The sequence below is a fragment of the Podarcis gaigeae genome (genome assembly GCF_964106915.1).
Source record: "Podarcis gaigeae genome assembly, chromosome: 14".
NCBI classification, from domain to species: Eukaryota; Metazoa; Chordata; class Lepidosauria; order Squamata; family Lacertidae; genus Podarcis; species Podarcis gaigeae.
Genome location: NC_139690.1, coordinates 9,381,827 through 9,396,658, shown reverse-complemented (window position 1 = coordinate 9,396,658; position 14,832 = coordinate 9,381,827). Strand labels below are relative to the sequence as shown.

The 14,832-nt window shown below is 44.4% G+C and overlaps 1 long non-coding RNA gene across 1 annotated transcript; it reads right to left on the bottom strand.

Annotated features, from left to right (window-relative positions):
- Nucleotides 1-6,621: 6,621 nt before the first annotated feature.
- LOC310831793 lies at nucleotides 6,622-13,903 on the bottom strand. The gene is made up of 3 exons (XR_014557956.1): nucleotides 13,554-13,903; nucleotides 9,555-9,607; nucleotides 6,622-6,752 (listed from the first exon to the last, which is right to left on the bottom strand). It is a non-coding gene; the product is annotated as an uncharacterized lncRNA (long non-coding RNA).
- Nucleotides 13,904-14,832: the final 929 nt, after the last annotated feature.

Genomic DNA, 14,832 nt, shown 5'->3' with positions numbered 1-14,832 from the left:
GTTCTTCTTTGGCAATCCCTCGTAGCTGAGCAAAATTGTCTTCCCTGAACACGGTTTTAACAGTGAGTCCGTAAGTGATTGTGGAGGCCAATTCTGGATCCACACGTCCTTCCACAGTGGGGACATAGGTTTCCGGGCAGGAGTTGATCACAGTGAGGGTTTGCCAAGCGTGCTTCCCTCTTAGCATGTTTCTCCCTTTCGTCCTGAGTTTGTGCATCTTCAAAGTCCATGACACTTTTGGTAAAGGCTGTTCTCCAACTGGAGCGCTCACAGGCCAGTGTTTCCCAGTTGTTGGTGTTTCTACTACATTTTTTAAGATTTGCCTTGAGAGAGTCTTTAAACCACTTTTGTTGACCATCAGCATTACACTTTCCATTTTGAAGTCTGGAGTAGAGTAGTTGCTTGGGAAGACGATAATCAAGCATCCACACAACATGACCAGTCCAATGAAGTTGATCTTGAAGAATTGTTGCTTCAACACTGGCGATCTATGCTTCTTCCAGTACACTGGCGTTGGTTCGCATTAGAACTGGCATTAGAAGACACAGTATGACGCCGAAGGTCAGCTGCTGGGAAGCAGCAATAGGGAGGGCTGTGTTGCTTCCATACCTCTTGTGACCTTCCCAGAGGTGTCCCGTTGACTGCTGATCAGGGTGAGGAACCTTTGAACCTCCATCCCATCATGCCTGACCATTGGCCATCCTAACTGGGGTTGATGGGAGTTGGCATCCAACTACATCTGGAGGGCGACAGATTCCTCACCCCTGGACTAAATTCTTACCCAGAAGGGCTCTTAAGACATTTTGGTGGGAGCATGTTGGTGTCAGCATCCTTAGGGGGCCAAAATGCCAGCTGGCTAGCCCCCAGCTGGATCATGCCCTTCCAGCCATGACGATCCCCCGATCTCTGGTGCGACATAAATCAGCAACTCAGACTTCAAAAGCCTGAGCATGCTATATTAGCAGAGCATACTGCACAAACAGAACAGGCTTGAGGCTTTTGGAAACATACTAACAGCTAAAGATTTATTAAGCATAAATCAGGACAAAGAAAACATGTCGTCTCCCTTTCTTCTCCTCAGAGAGACAGAGAAAAGCAAAAGTTATACATACAATGGAAGTTCCCAGCAGACTGCGCTGGAATGTAAACAGACATGTGACACGTAATAATCCCATGTCTGTTCCTTAAGGTGGAATGGAAATTCTCAACAGTTGGTACAGGAATTGTGTATCATCTCAATTATGATACCTGGGCTCCCCTGCTTCTGAAAATTCAGCTCAGTTTGAGGATCTTAGCCAGTTCCCTCCCCAGGGGACAAGGCGCAGAATGAATTCCACCAGGGGTGAGTGTAAGTGCAAGCAGAGACGAGGCAGAAAAGGTATTCCACTGTGCTTGTTATGTGTAATGGCTTTCCCCTATACAGCAACCTTTATAAAACGCAATTAAACTGGGTAATGAAATGAAACAATGGTGGCAGGACCCTTGCCGCTAGCTAGCCCAGCGTTGCTTTACTTGACTAGCAATATCCATGACTGCTAATGATTATGGATGAGGTTAGCAAAACCTAGTCATAGACGTGGTCTCTGTGGCTGAATTTGCCACAGCTGAGATAAGTCTCACAGTGCTTTTTCAAAGGAAGAGCAATTCTATACAGTGGTACCTCGGGTTACATACGCTTCTGGTTACAGACTCCGCTAACCCAGAAATAGTACCCCAGGTTAAGAACTTTGCTTCAGGATGAGAACAGAAATCGTGCTTTGGCGGCGTGGCGGCAGCGGGAGGCCCCATTAGCTAAAGTGGTGCTTCAGGTTAAGAACAGTTTCAGGTTAAGAACGGACCTCCAGAACAAATTAAGTACTTAACCCGAGGTACCACTGTAGTTCCTAATTTATTTATTTTTTAAAAATGGACATTTTCTTTTCTCAGTTTTAAAATGCATGCATCGACAACTGGATAAAATGGATAGCTTGAAAGCATTACAAACCAAGAGTCCTGTGTCCCCTTAAGAAGTGGTAGATTTTATTATGGCATAAGCCAGCCTTAGGGATGCGGGTGGCGCTGTGGGTTAAACCACAGAGCCTAGGACTTGCCGATTAGAAGGTCAGTGGTTCGAATCCCTGCGATGGGGTGAGCTCATGTTGCTGGGTCCCTGCTCTTGCCCACCTAGCAGTTCGAAAGCACGTCAAAGTGCAAGTAGATAAATAGGTTCCGCTCTGGCGGGAAGGTAAACGGCGTTTCCGTGCGCTGTTCTGGTTCGCCAGAAGCGGCTTAGTCCTGCTGGCCACATGACCCAGAAGGTGTACGCCGGCTCCCTTGGCCAGTAAAGTGAGATGAGCGCCGCAACCCCAGAGTCAGCCATGACTGGACCTAATGGTCAGGGGTCCCTTTACCTTTTAAGCCAGCCTTTGCCTACTGGGTGCTCACCAAATGTTATGGATTGCAGCTCTCATCAGCTCCAGCTGGTATAGTTCAAAACGTCAGAAGGGCACCAGGTTGGCATAGGGTTCCATGACCTGGAGGCCACTTCAGTGGACTGTAAACTGTAAAAGCTCATGCCACGATACCTTTTGTTAGGTTTTAAGGCGTCTTCAGTCTTTTGGTTGATTTTGCTGCAATGCACTACTGTGGAAAAAACTTTCATTCATTCCAGAAGCTCAAGGTTGCATTCATGAATTTCATGGGGTTGGACTAGAGGAATATTAGAGTGCATTCCAGCTCTACACTTCTATGATTCTATGGTTCTTCCATTCCCCATTTTATCCACACAGCAACCGTGTGATGTAGGTTAGGTTGAGAGACAGTAACTGGCCCAAGGTCACCCAGTGCCTGAGTGGGGATTTGAACCCTGGACTACCAGGTCCTAGTCTGAAACGCTAACCACTACACCATACAGGCTCCAAGTGTCACATACATGTGGAAATTTTAATACTGGGTACATGGATAAATCTTTGATCTTGCATAAGTCAAATATCTATATTTTCCACTGATTCCCCCCCCCCCCATCCTTAGCATTCCTCTTAAGATTGTCATTAATTTTAATCTGCAGCTGAATTTATTTGTAATAAGCTATAAATGCAACTTTATTGCTCAAATGCAGCCCTGTTTAGTGAAGAACTGATGTTTATCTGTTATAAATTGGTTCTGACTGCAAATAAAGGGTCATTAGAGATTAGAAGTTTAGTCAGAAAGTAGTGGTCAGTTCCAGCTAATTAGTACAGTATCAAAATACTATATATATATATATATATAGCCAGAAATAGTATGCACGGCTCTCTTCAAAAACATTGGCTATTCTTCTACAATTCTCCAAGACATATCCATATCATGAGCATGGATTTTCAACTCTGACAAATATGAAAGACCAGAGCAGAGAAAGGCTTCTTTGTGTTGATGAGAAGAAAGTCTGTTTATCTCAAATTAGACCTAATATAAACGAGATTACCCTGCAAAAGCAAGCTCGTGCCCCTCACTGAGTTTGTATGCATACCTAAGGTGCATACGTAAGAGGCTCATTTATAATTATATTTTGGGAGTGATTCATGTTCTTATGTTGCTGCATTGTTTTATACTTTCTGGGTGTCCCACGATCGTATTATAAAATAGTTGTGTTCGATGTTATAAATCAGGCACTGCTAGGAGTTGTTTCTGCTCGTTTTTCAATAAAAAAATTGGTGTGGCGCAAGCAAAATTTTATTCTGAGAGTGTGGCCCAGAGGAAAACAGTTTGAGAACCACTGGCCAAGGGAGAGTCCTGAGGGCCAGATGGAGCAGTTTAGAAGATCGCATTTGACTCCTAAGTCTGAGGTTCCCTGGCTTTGCTTTCTATCATTAGGGCTGGCATTTAGGGTTGGTGTTGTTTGACATCTGCTACTGTCTCCCAGAGAGGGATTGCTGATCAGAGGGTCGGTGGTTTTTTTTTTTTTTATAAATATTTATTAAGAATTTTTATAAGAAAAAAGCATAAATAACAAACAACATTGCTTATGTCATACACAAAATTTCATAACTCGTTTGGACTTCCTCATGTCTCCCGCTCCCACTTACATTGTTAAAAAGTTTTTCCAAGCAAATTATCATCTTGTTTACAATCTTATATCCACTCGTTTAAATATAATCTGATAGTTCTCCCAAAGGATTTGTCTTTTCCTTAATCTCACTTATCATCTAATTTCAATCTAGTTTAGTGGTGGCCAATTATTTATGATCAAGCATCCTTCTTAACATTCAATCAAATTACAATATTTTTGTAAATAAGTTTTAAATTTCTTCCAATCTTCTTCCATCCTTTCTTCTCCCAGGTCTCGGATTCTGCCAGTCATCTCTGCCAATTGCATATAGTCTATCAGCTGCATCTGCCATTCTTCCAGTGTGGGTAGATCTTGAGTCTTCCAATTCTTGGCAATGAGTATTCTTGCTGCTGTTGTTGCATACATAAAAAATGTTCGGTCCTTCTTTAACACCCCCTGGCCGACAATACCCAAGAGGAAGGCCTCTGGTTTCTTGGTGAAGGTATACTTAAATACCCTTTTCAGCTCATTATATATCATTTCCCAGAAGGCCTTCACTTTAGGGCAGGTCCACCAGAGGTGAAAGAATGTTCCTTCATTTTCCTTACATTTCCAACATTTATTATCAGACGAATGGTATATTTTGGCAAGTTTAACTGGGGTCATGTACCATCTATATATCATTTTCATTACATTTTCCTTCAAAGCATTACATGCAGTGAAGTTCAGCCCAGTGGTCCATAACCTTTCCCAGTCCTCAAACATAATGTTATGCCCAATATCCTGCAGAGGGTCGGTGGTTTGAATCCCCGCAACGGGGTGAGCTCCCGTTGCTCGGTCCCTGCTCCTGCCAACCTAGCAGTTCGAAAGCACATCAAAGTGCAAGTAGATAAATAGGTACCACTCCGGCGGGAAGGTAAACGGCGTTTCCGTGTGCTGCTCTGGTTCGCCAGAAGCAGCTTAGTCCTGCTAGCCTCATGACCCGGAAGCTGTACGCCGGCTCCGTCGGCCAATAAAGCGAGATGAGCGCCGCAACCCAGAGTTGTCCATGATTGGACCTAATGGTCAGGGGTCCCTTTACCTTTTACTGTCTCCCAGATCTCTTGGGGTTGGTTTCACTCTACCTGATGATAGGGGTCAGCCTCGCCTCTTGCCAAACTGTGGTTTCGAGTATTTTTAAATGGATTAGGCAAACTCATGAAGCTGTGAAGATGGCAGGTTCAAAGGATGTAGGCCATTGACAATTAGCTGTTGGAGGCAAGAGCAGGAGAGGACAATGGTCTTCACTCATATCCTGCCTGTGGGATTTGCTATGCTCCTAGCTTTTAATGTCATCGCAGAAAGGAAAGGAGTCACTTCATAACGACACCTTGAGAAGTTCATAAGGCCACTGTGATAGGGCCTACATCCGTGATGTCGTTAGTCAAGACAATGCTATTGCAAACTTGGGGGAATGGTAATTTATTAATGGATGGATGGATGATATGGGTAAGGACATGGCTCCATTTTCCTCCCCACACTTGAATGGAACAGGGTTTGTAACAAGAGCAATAGTCATGTTTCAACACCCAGCAGCTCTTCCATGGTCTTGTCATCTGCTGAGTTGTGGGCCAGGCCCCACGGTCTCATTTGCCGAATGTCTTAGCAAGAAACATCCGTCCATCATGACCTCTGGGAGCAATCTAGTACCCTGGAGTCCTCTATGCCTCGAGCTGACTGAGATGCATAGGCCAGACAGATGAGAATGAAATTCGCTGAGATGCTGCTTGCGGTGGGTCAGGTTCATGGGTGGAGGTTGTGTCCTTCCAGGGCCTCTGAAATCTTCCAGCACCAGTAAACACCTTTGCAAAAGCTGAATGGAAGGAATGGAGAAAAAGACACGAAGACTATCTCATGCACTCCTGTCTAAGTACTGGTGTAGAAAAAAAGCTAAAGAAGCTGAAAATCAAGACCAAATAAACCAAATGAAGACAACCTAAGATATATATATAAACCTTGGTCTGAATTTTGCCTTTTAGTTTGCTTCTCCCATTATTCCCCTCCTTCAAATCCCTTCTTTCCTTTCTGTCAAATACAGTGCTACCTCGGGTTACAGATGCTTCAGGTTACAGACTCCGCTAACCCAGAAAAAGTACCTCGGGTTAAGAACTTTGCTTCAGGATGAGAACAGAAATCGTGCGGTGGTGGTGTGGCGGCAGCAGCAGGAGGCCCCATTAGCTAAAGTGGTGCTTCAGCTTAAGAACAGTTTCAGGTTAAGAACGGACCTCCAGAACGAATTAAGTTCTTAACCTGAGGTACCACTGTAAAGCATTTTTCTTTCTTCCCTTCACTGCCTATTACCCTATTTCCTGAATTTACCCTATTTCTATTTTAATCATTGTATCCAAGTATTCTTTCGTAATTGTATCCAGGTAATTTTAAATTGTATCTAGGTATTTTTCTCATAATTCTGTCTTTGTAAATGTGAATCCCTAAGGTGACCCTTTTGCAATTGTTACATTTGGCGTCTTTGCAAATGGAACTGACCCCTTTGTATCCTTGTGCCTTATCAGCATTCGTTCGACTTCTCAATGAATGTAACAACTTTCAGGAAAATAAGAACTGGAACCCATGTATTCAAATTGCACCACTTTATTGCAACCATGAAAGGATAAATGTTCTTTTTAGCCTCAAACTAATCACTTCCACTCAGCTCCCCTTCCTTCTTCCGTAAAGTGCCGGAGGACCAGATCCATTTCCTTTGACCCTGTAGGGAGAAAAATCCAACTGTTGGATGACACTCTCATCCCTATTGCTAATCTTGAAAAACGGATTACCATATCATTTGCCATGTCTTCCTGGATTTCTAGGTATTACCTAACTCATGTGGATAGGATTTGCCCCCCACCTTGCATCTTGCACCCAACCCCCCCTTTTGTACCCTGCACCCATGTACCTCCCCCTTACCTTGTAATTTGACGAATCTGTGACAAATATGTTATAAGATATATATATATATATATATATATATATATATATATATATATGCAGGTTTTGGTGTCCTCGGGTGTCTTCCCGTGTAAAAGTTGGGGTGTCTAGGCGACGTTTCGACGAGGTCTCACTCGTCATCTTCAGGCTGGTGCTTTCGGCTTCTTGTTACTGGAACAGAGCGGGATCTCAATGTTTGAGTTCCTATAAATACTGTAGAGGGGGTGTGGTGTCTAGCCTCCAATGTTCTGGGCAGAGAGGAAGTTCCCAGGCTAGTGTGCCTTTTCTTCTTTTGTTCCTTAATTACTTGAGAGATACCTTGAGTGATTTCTTGAGTGATATCCTGAGTACCACTTAGGTGGGTCATTAGGTGTGGATTAGTTGCTAAAGTCTTTGTGTCTTGACCTCTTGAACTTTGTGAAGAGTTTTCCTGAGAAGATGGCTGTATTGCACTTAGTTGTGCTTTGGCTTGGCTTCGTGTATAGGGGCGAGCTGTGGTTTTGTGGCTTGTGTCAGCCAGATCTGTGTAGGGATTGCAGGGGGGTGCAGCATCCGGAGGTGCCACCATGGATTGGCTACTGGATGGTGTCAGTAATTCATCTGTGGAGAGGGTCTGGGTTTGGGTCTGGTGTGGTTGATTGGTGTTGGCGTTCTGTGTGCCTCTGGATCTGGTGTCAGTTTTTGTGGGGAGGGCTAATTTCCAGATGTCTATATATATTTGCTTTCGTAGATTTTCACGGGTACAGGAATGCAGGTTTTGGTGTCCTCGGGTGTCTTCCCGTGTAAAAGTTGGGGTGTCTAGGCGACGTTTCGACGAGGTCTCACTCGTCATCTTCAGGCTGGTGCTTTCGGCTTCTTGTTACTGGAACAGAGCGGGATCTCAATGTTTGAGATCCTATAAATACTGTAGAGGGGGTGTGGTGTCTAGCCTCCAATGTTCTGGGCAGAGAGGAAGTTCCCAGGCTAGTGTGCCTTTTCTTCTTTTGTTCCTTAATTACTTAATTATATATATATTTAAATATATATATTTAAGGTCTCAAATATATACAGTATAAACCACATGTCTGAAAACAGTACAGGAAATCAGTCCTGAAACCATTTTGACTCTCCCTGTTGTTGTTTAGTCATTTAGTCGTGTCCGACTCTTCGTGACCCCATGGACCAGTGTGTCCTATAGAGCGAAAAATACGGTAGTTTCTCCCTAATTGACCTCAAATGTTTCGAAATGGGAAAACCTCCCCATTGTCTCTTTGCTCACAAATCCTGTCTTAAGGGTGTATCTGTGTATGAATAGGGTGAGCCTGTGACCTGGAGTCAGGAACTGAGTATTTACCATCACAAAAGAGTAGCCAGACTACCTAGGTAAAAGCAATCAGTGACCATTATCAGGTACCCTGGCAAACATGATTTCTGCTGTAGACCGCCTCCTTCTGTGATGTATGTATGATGTTTCAGGGGGGTGGTCTTGGGCTACAGGGTGGGCTATTTCAAAAGTCTATATAAGAGCTTGCACACCAATGTTCTGGGTCCCTCCTGCCTCCACTGTGTGGTTGAGAGCACCCTGTTGCAACAGTTAATAAAGATCAGGCTTACTAGCTGCTTTGCTTCTCAATATTCTCTGGTTGGCCCCTGTTATTTTCTCCTACTGATAGGGAACCTACATACAGTAAGGTCTCTATACGGGCTCTTGGGTACCCCATAAGGGAAAAGGAGCAAGTTTTTTCTTATAAGAAATAAGACCACCCACAATTGTGACTGTATAAAATTCTGGACTTACCTTTGTGCGGGGTTCCTTGTACCTTTTATCACCTTCACATAGGGAATTTGGTGGCAACTGAATAAAGGAACTTTGCTTTTAAAAAGCTGTTTGCTTCTTTCTCTCCCTGTTTGGACATCACCTGTCTTCTCTGATTGTAGCGGACCCCAAACCAAAATCCTAAGTTTTTTACATCAGTACTGCTTGTCTTTAGTCATGCTCCCAAATATCCTGTCCCCACCTTATTCTAGTCACTATATTTTTATCCTGCAAGGAACTCAGTCTGATGTATTATTGGGGGCTCAAAGGGACCCCTTAGAGTTGGAGCCAGTGAGCTGAGGGATCACCACTCAACCCTAAAGCTCACTGGGAGACTTTGGGGGCAGCCATACTCTCTCAGCCTAGCCTGCCTCACAAATCTTACCAACCTGAAGATGCTGCCGCTGCTGTTATATAAAAAGACATCTCAGGGCTTTCTTACTCCTGTGATTATAATCTGTTGCATCTTTCTTCTCATTTTTTAATTTTAAATTGTTGCAGCCCCTCCTGGGACTTTGCAGGTAGTCGTTGTAGTAGCAATAATTAGAATAATATGAAGACATAAAACAATAGAATTGTAGAGTTGGAAGGGATCTTGTGGAGCTATCTAATCAAATTCTTTTCTTGGTGCAGCAATCTTGCAACTCCAGCATCCCTAGCAGGTGGCAGTTTAAATATCTAGACGTGGTTGACAGTACCACACAGCTTTTCTGGGTAAGATTAGAAGCTATCATTTTCTCTCTACACCCTGACACTTTCAAAGGGAGAGAATAACTCATGACCTACCTTGCCGTTGTGCCATCAATAACTTAATGGTCAGACTGTTCTTACAATTGAGCCTGCAAATAGAATAATTACATTTTAGCTCTTTTGCAATTTTGGCCAACCACCGTCTCTTCATCACCTCAGCAACGTCCGACTCTCTATCTTCTTCTTCTATCTGTGCCCCCTCCCTATATCGTTTTCCTAATCTTTACCTCATCCACTATTTTCCATTAAACAATCTAAGCCATTTGTATCTGGCCCCATTTATGCTCAGTCAAAGTCGACTGGTGGAGTGTTGGATCTCTGAAATCATTTCTTAAAGAGTTAGTTTGGATGGCTATTATTTCCTAAGTGTTCTGGGAAAATCAAGTGACGGGACTTTTGGGGAAGGGATGTGACTCAGTGCTAGAACATCTGCTCTGTATGCAGAATGTATTAGGTTCAATCCCTGGTGGTGCTGTGGTCTGAACCACTGAGCCTCTTGGGCTTGCCGATCAGAAGGTTGGCGGTTCGAATCCCCATGACGTGGTGAGCTCCCGTTGCTCGGTCCCAGCTCCTGCCAACCTAGCAGTTCGAAAGCACACCAGTGCAAGTAGATAAATAGGTAGCACTGTGGCAGGAAGATAAACAGCGTTTCTGTGCCCTTTGGCTTCCATCACGGTGTTCTGTTGTGCCAGAAGCGGTTTAGTTCTGCTGGCCACATGACCTGGAAAGCTGTCTGTGGACAAACGTCGGCTCCCTCAATCTGAAAGTGAGAGATGAGTGCCACAACCCTATAGCCACCTTTGACTGGACTTAACTGTCCAGGGGTCCTTTACCTTTACCTTCAGTTAAGACTAGGAATGTCCCTATGCCCTTTTAAAACGTGGCTCTTTTTTGGGCAGGGGTGCTATTGAGTTGTTGTTTTCATTTTGATTATATATATTGTGATTTCCTGTTGGTCTTTTCTGTGAACTGCCCTGAGACCTCTGGGTATAGGGTGGTATTTAAATTCAAATAATAATAATAATAATAATAATAATAATAATAATAATAATGTCCCCTGTTTGAGACCTGGAGGACTGCTGCCCGTTAGTGCAGGCAACCATTGAGCTAAATGGACCAATGGTCTGACGGTGTCAGGCAGCTTCCTCTGTTCCCTAAGGAATGTGAGAAGTGGAAACGAAAGGTAGTCATCATTTAACATTTACTCAGAATAGACCTAGTGGGAATTGTTTTTTTTTTTTATAATTAATATTTTATTAAATTTTTCAAAAAAAAGAAAGATTACAATAGAACAATAAACATCAAAACCCCAACAAACACCAACATTCAAGCAACAAAAACAAACAATCAAAACACAGCCAAAAAACTGGAAAAAGCAAAATATTACAAACCTAAAAAAAATTAAAAAACAAATTAACATAAAAAGGGAAAAAGAGCTCTTTTCAAATTCATATCCTTCATAACCTTATTTTCCTGACTTCCACCCGCCCTCCTTTCTTGTATTCCACTTTAAAATTAATTTAGCAAGTTCATTCTTATTAATTTTATCCTTTAAAAATTCCTTCACATATTGTATTATTCAGATTTTCGTCCAATATCTATGCCTTCTTTCATACTCTTATTTATCTTATTCACTAGAACCCCTTCGTTTCATTTCAATGTCCTCAACATTCAAAATTTTTACAATGTTTTTGTAGATAATTTTTAAACTTCTTCCAATCTTCCACCTGCTCTTCTCCTTGATCTCGTATTCTGCCAGTCATTTCTGCCATTTCCATATAGACCTATTGGGAATTGATTGCCATACATTTGTCATGGCACGTGGGTGGCACTGTGGTCTAAACCACTGAGCCTCTTGGCCTTGCCGATTGGAAGGTCAGCGGGTCAAATCCATGAGACTGGGTCAGCTCCTGTTGCTCTGTCCCAGCTCCTACCAACCTAGCAGTTCGAAAGCACGCCAGTGCAAGTAGATAAATAGGTACCATTGTGACAAGCAGGTAAACGGCGTTTCCGTGCGCTCTGGTTTCCATCACGGTGTTTCATTGCACCAGAAGCGGTTTAGTCCTGCTGGCCACATGACCAGGAAAGCTGTCTGTGGACAAATGCCAGCTCCCTTGGCCTGAAGCGAGATGAGCGCCACAACCCCATGGGCACCACTGACTGGACTTAACCGTCCAGGGGTTCTTTACCTTTACCATGGCCATTAATTTCGATGTGTTGGCTCTGAATTAAACTTGGTTTAATACAACTTCAATGCCGCACTTGAACCTTACATTTAAAGTATCATTATACCACTTTTAAAGTTATGGCTTTCGCATAGATTCCTGGGAACTGTAGCTTGCTAAGGTGCCGCAAGTTGCTAGCAGACCCCGCCATTTCCTTCACAGAGCTACAGTTCACACAGCAAGTTAGGAATCAGTCCTTCTTCCAGGGAACTGAACTTATTATATATATATAACTTATAACTTTCTAACTTTTATAAGTTATTGTAAGTTTAAGTTAAGTCTGATGCAACTGGATTTCTTATGGGCAGTGCCAATATTGAATGTATTGGATTTGTGACCATTATGCTCATTTGTCTTCAGTAGCAGTAAAGCTCTGCTGGATGAAATATAATTGCCTTTGGTCTATTTTTTGGGCAACACATTTAAGTTTTTACACTGCTAACTATACACCCTGTGGAACGCCCTCCCATCAGATGTCAAAGAAATAAACAACTATCTGAAGTTTAGAAGCCATCTGAAGGCAGCCCTGTTTAGAGAAGTTTTTAATGACTGATGTTTTAATGTATTTTAAATATTTTGTTGGAAGCTGCCCAGAGTGACTGGGAAAACCCAGCCAGATGTGCAGGGTATAAATAAATTATTATTATTATTATTATTATTATTATTATTATTATTATTATTATTATTAATATTGGAATCTGCTCTGGATCAATATTGAGTAGAATCAGGGGTGTCTTACCCATAGACGTTAGTGGTGCAGGGCGCCAGATTTTGGAGGGCGCCTCAAGCTGAGTGTCAGGGAAGGAGATTAGGGGTGTGCTCCCTTCCGCGCTCTGGGGCCAGTGGTGTAGCGTGGGGGGTGCAGGGGGGGCCGGCCGCACAGGGCGCAACATCTGGGGGTTAGGGTTAGGGGGCGCAAATCCACAGGTTAGGGGGCGCAAATCCACGGGTTAGGGGGTGCAAATTACTTGCCTTGCCCTGGGTGCTGACAACCCACGCTACGCCACTGTCTGGGGCAGCCCACTCCTCTCCTCTCAACCACCTATTGGAGCATGCTGCATCTGGCTCAGGGAATCCCCTTCATGTCCCCTCCCACCGGGGCTGCCTGGGTGCCTATGGCTCTCTGGCTATGTCACTGCCTGCGCGCCTCCCTGCGGAGTCTGCGAGCGGAGCAGGGAAGCGCCCTGCGCGATCCCGGTGCCGAGCGAGGATGGCACAGCTGGGAAGCCACCTGATCTGCTTGCTGGCCCTCATGTGGCACAGACTTCCCCGGATGGGGGCAGGTAAGGGGCACTAGGCGCTTAGAGGGAGGCTTCATGGAAGGCCATCTGGGCTGCGATCCCGGAAGCCATAGCTGTCAACTTTCAGATTTGAAAATAAGGGATCAGCAGCCTTGAAAATAAGGGATCAGCAGCCGCACCTGTTCCGGGGACAATCTACAGGATATCTAACAATCCGGGATAGCAGCGGGAAGCAGCGGGAAATGGTGCTGGAATAAGGGAATTTCCCACAAAAAAAGGGAAGGTTGACAGCTATGATCCGGGCACCTCTTACTTACGTGCCACGCTGAGTGTGCGCTGGACCACATGATGTAAACAAGCTGGACTGACCGAAGTCCTCCCCCCGCCACTTAAAAAAACTCTAGGAAATGGGGAGTGTGCCAGAGAGATATTTGCACCACGGTGCTGGATATGCTAAAGATGGCCCTGAGTAGAATTCAAAGACACACACACACACATCTCCACAAGTGGTGCAGCCTGGCCAGGTTGGCGTCCTCAGTCTCATCTCCACCCATCTTTCTGTGACTGACCTGTGGGCGCTCCCTGGGTCCCCATGGCCTGGCTTGGTTGATCTTCAGTACCGATTCCCCGCTTGGGCCCAGCCAGGTTCTGCGGTGCACTTTTCGGCCGAGGAAGGGCAGTGGTAGCAGTTGCCTAAACTGCCAGCCCAAAGCCCACCACAGGTACCGCCGCTTCACCATATCCCCACGACACGTGGTCCAAGGCATGCTTCCCTGTCCTCTCGGTGTGCTCTCCTCACGCGCGCCTCCTTCTTTTCTTGCTCTCTTGAGCTCCCTCTTCCTATGGCCACCTGGAGCTGGAACAGAGGGGCTTCTGTGGAAAATATATATCCGGCAGTTGGGAACACACAGAACACTTTAGAACATTCTGGAACCCCCATCCCCTATTTGGCTGTGTTGAGAGTGCATAAAAAACCCACAGTTTTTTTTCCAACTTCAGATGAATTTATTCTAAGTTAAACTACTAATAACTTTAAAAAAAAATCCTAGTCAATATCTGTACTGAACTTAAAGTCATTTTTACAGAATCAATTTTTAAAAACTGTTTATGCCACCACACGTATGCTGACCACTAAGAAAATATCTTCCGTAATAGTTAGCGGATCGTCTGATTTTAAATTTTTACATGCTTTTTGGGCTGTGTGTGTGTATGTGAATAATCATATTACAGTGGCTAACAAAACCTGAATGCTAAACTGTTATAGCAAAACATTCCAGCTTCTGCCTTTGTCAATTGCTCTGATCAAAATGATGCTGGATCTAAGGTGGCCTTTCTAGAGCTTTCATTACTATCTGTCTTATCTGTGGCCACATACATTTAAAACACTACAATAGACAGTCATGACTTTCCCCAAAGAATTCTGGGAGTTATAATTTTTTAAGGGTATTGAGAGTTGTTGGGAGACTTCCCTCACTGAGCTGCAATTCCCAGTGTGGTTTAATAACCAATCTCTCTTCCAAGGGGACTTGTAGCTCAGAGAGGGGTTTAACGATCTCTTAAGGATGCTCGGGACGCAGGTGGCGCTGTGGGTTAAAGCCTCAGCGCCTAGGACTTGCCGATTGAAAGGTCGGCGGTTCGAATCCCTGCGGCGGGGTGCGCTCCCGCTGCTCGGTCCCAGCGCCTGCCAACCTAGCAGTTCGAAAGCACCTCCGGGTGCAAGTAGATAAATAGGGACCGCTTACCAGCGGGAAGGTAAACGGCGTTTCCGTGTGCGGCTCTGGCTCGCCAGAGCAGCGATGTCACGCTGGCCACGTGACCCGGAAGTGTCTCCGGACAGCGCTGGCCCCT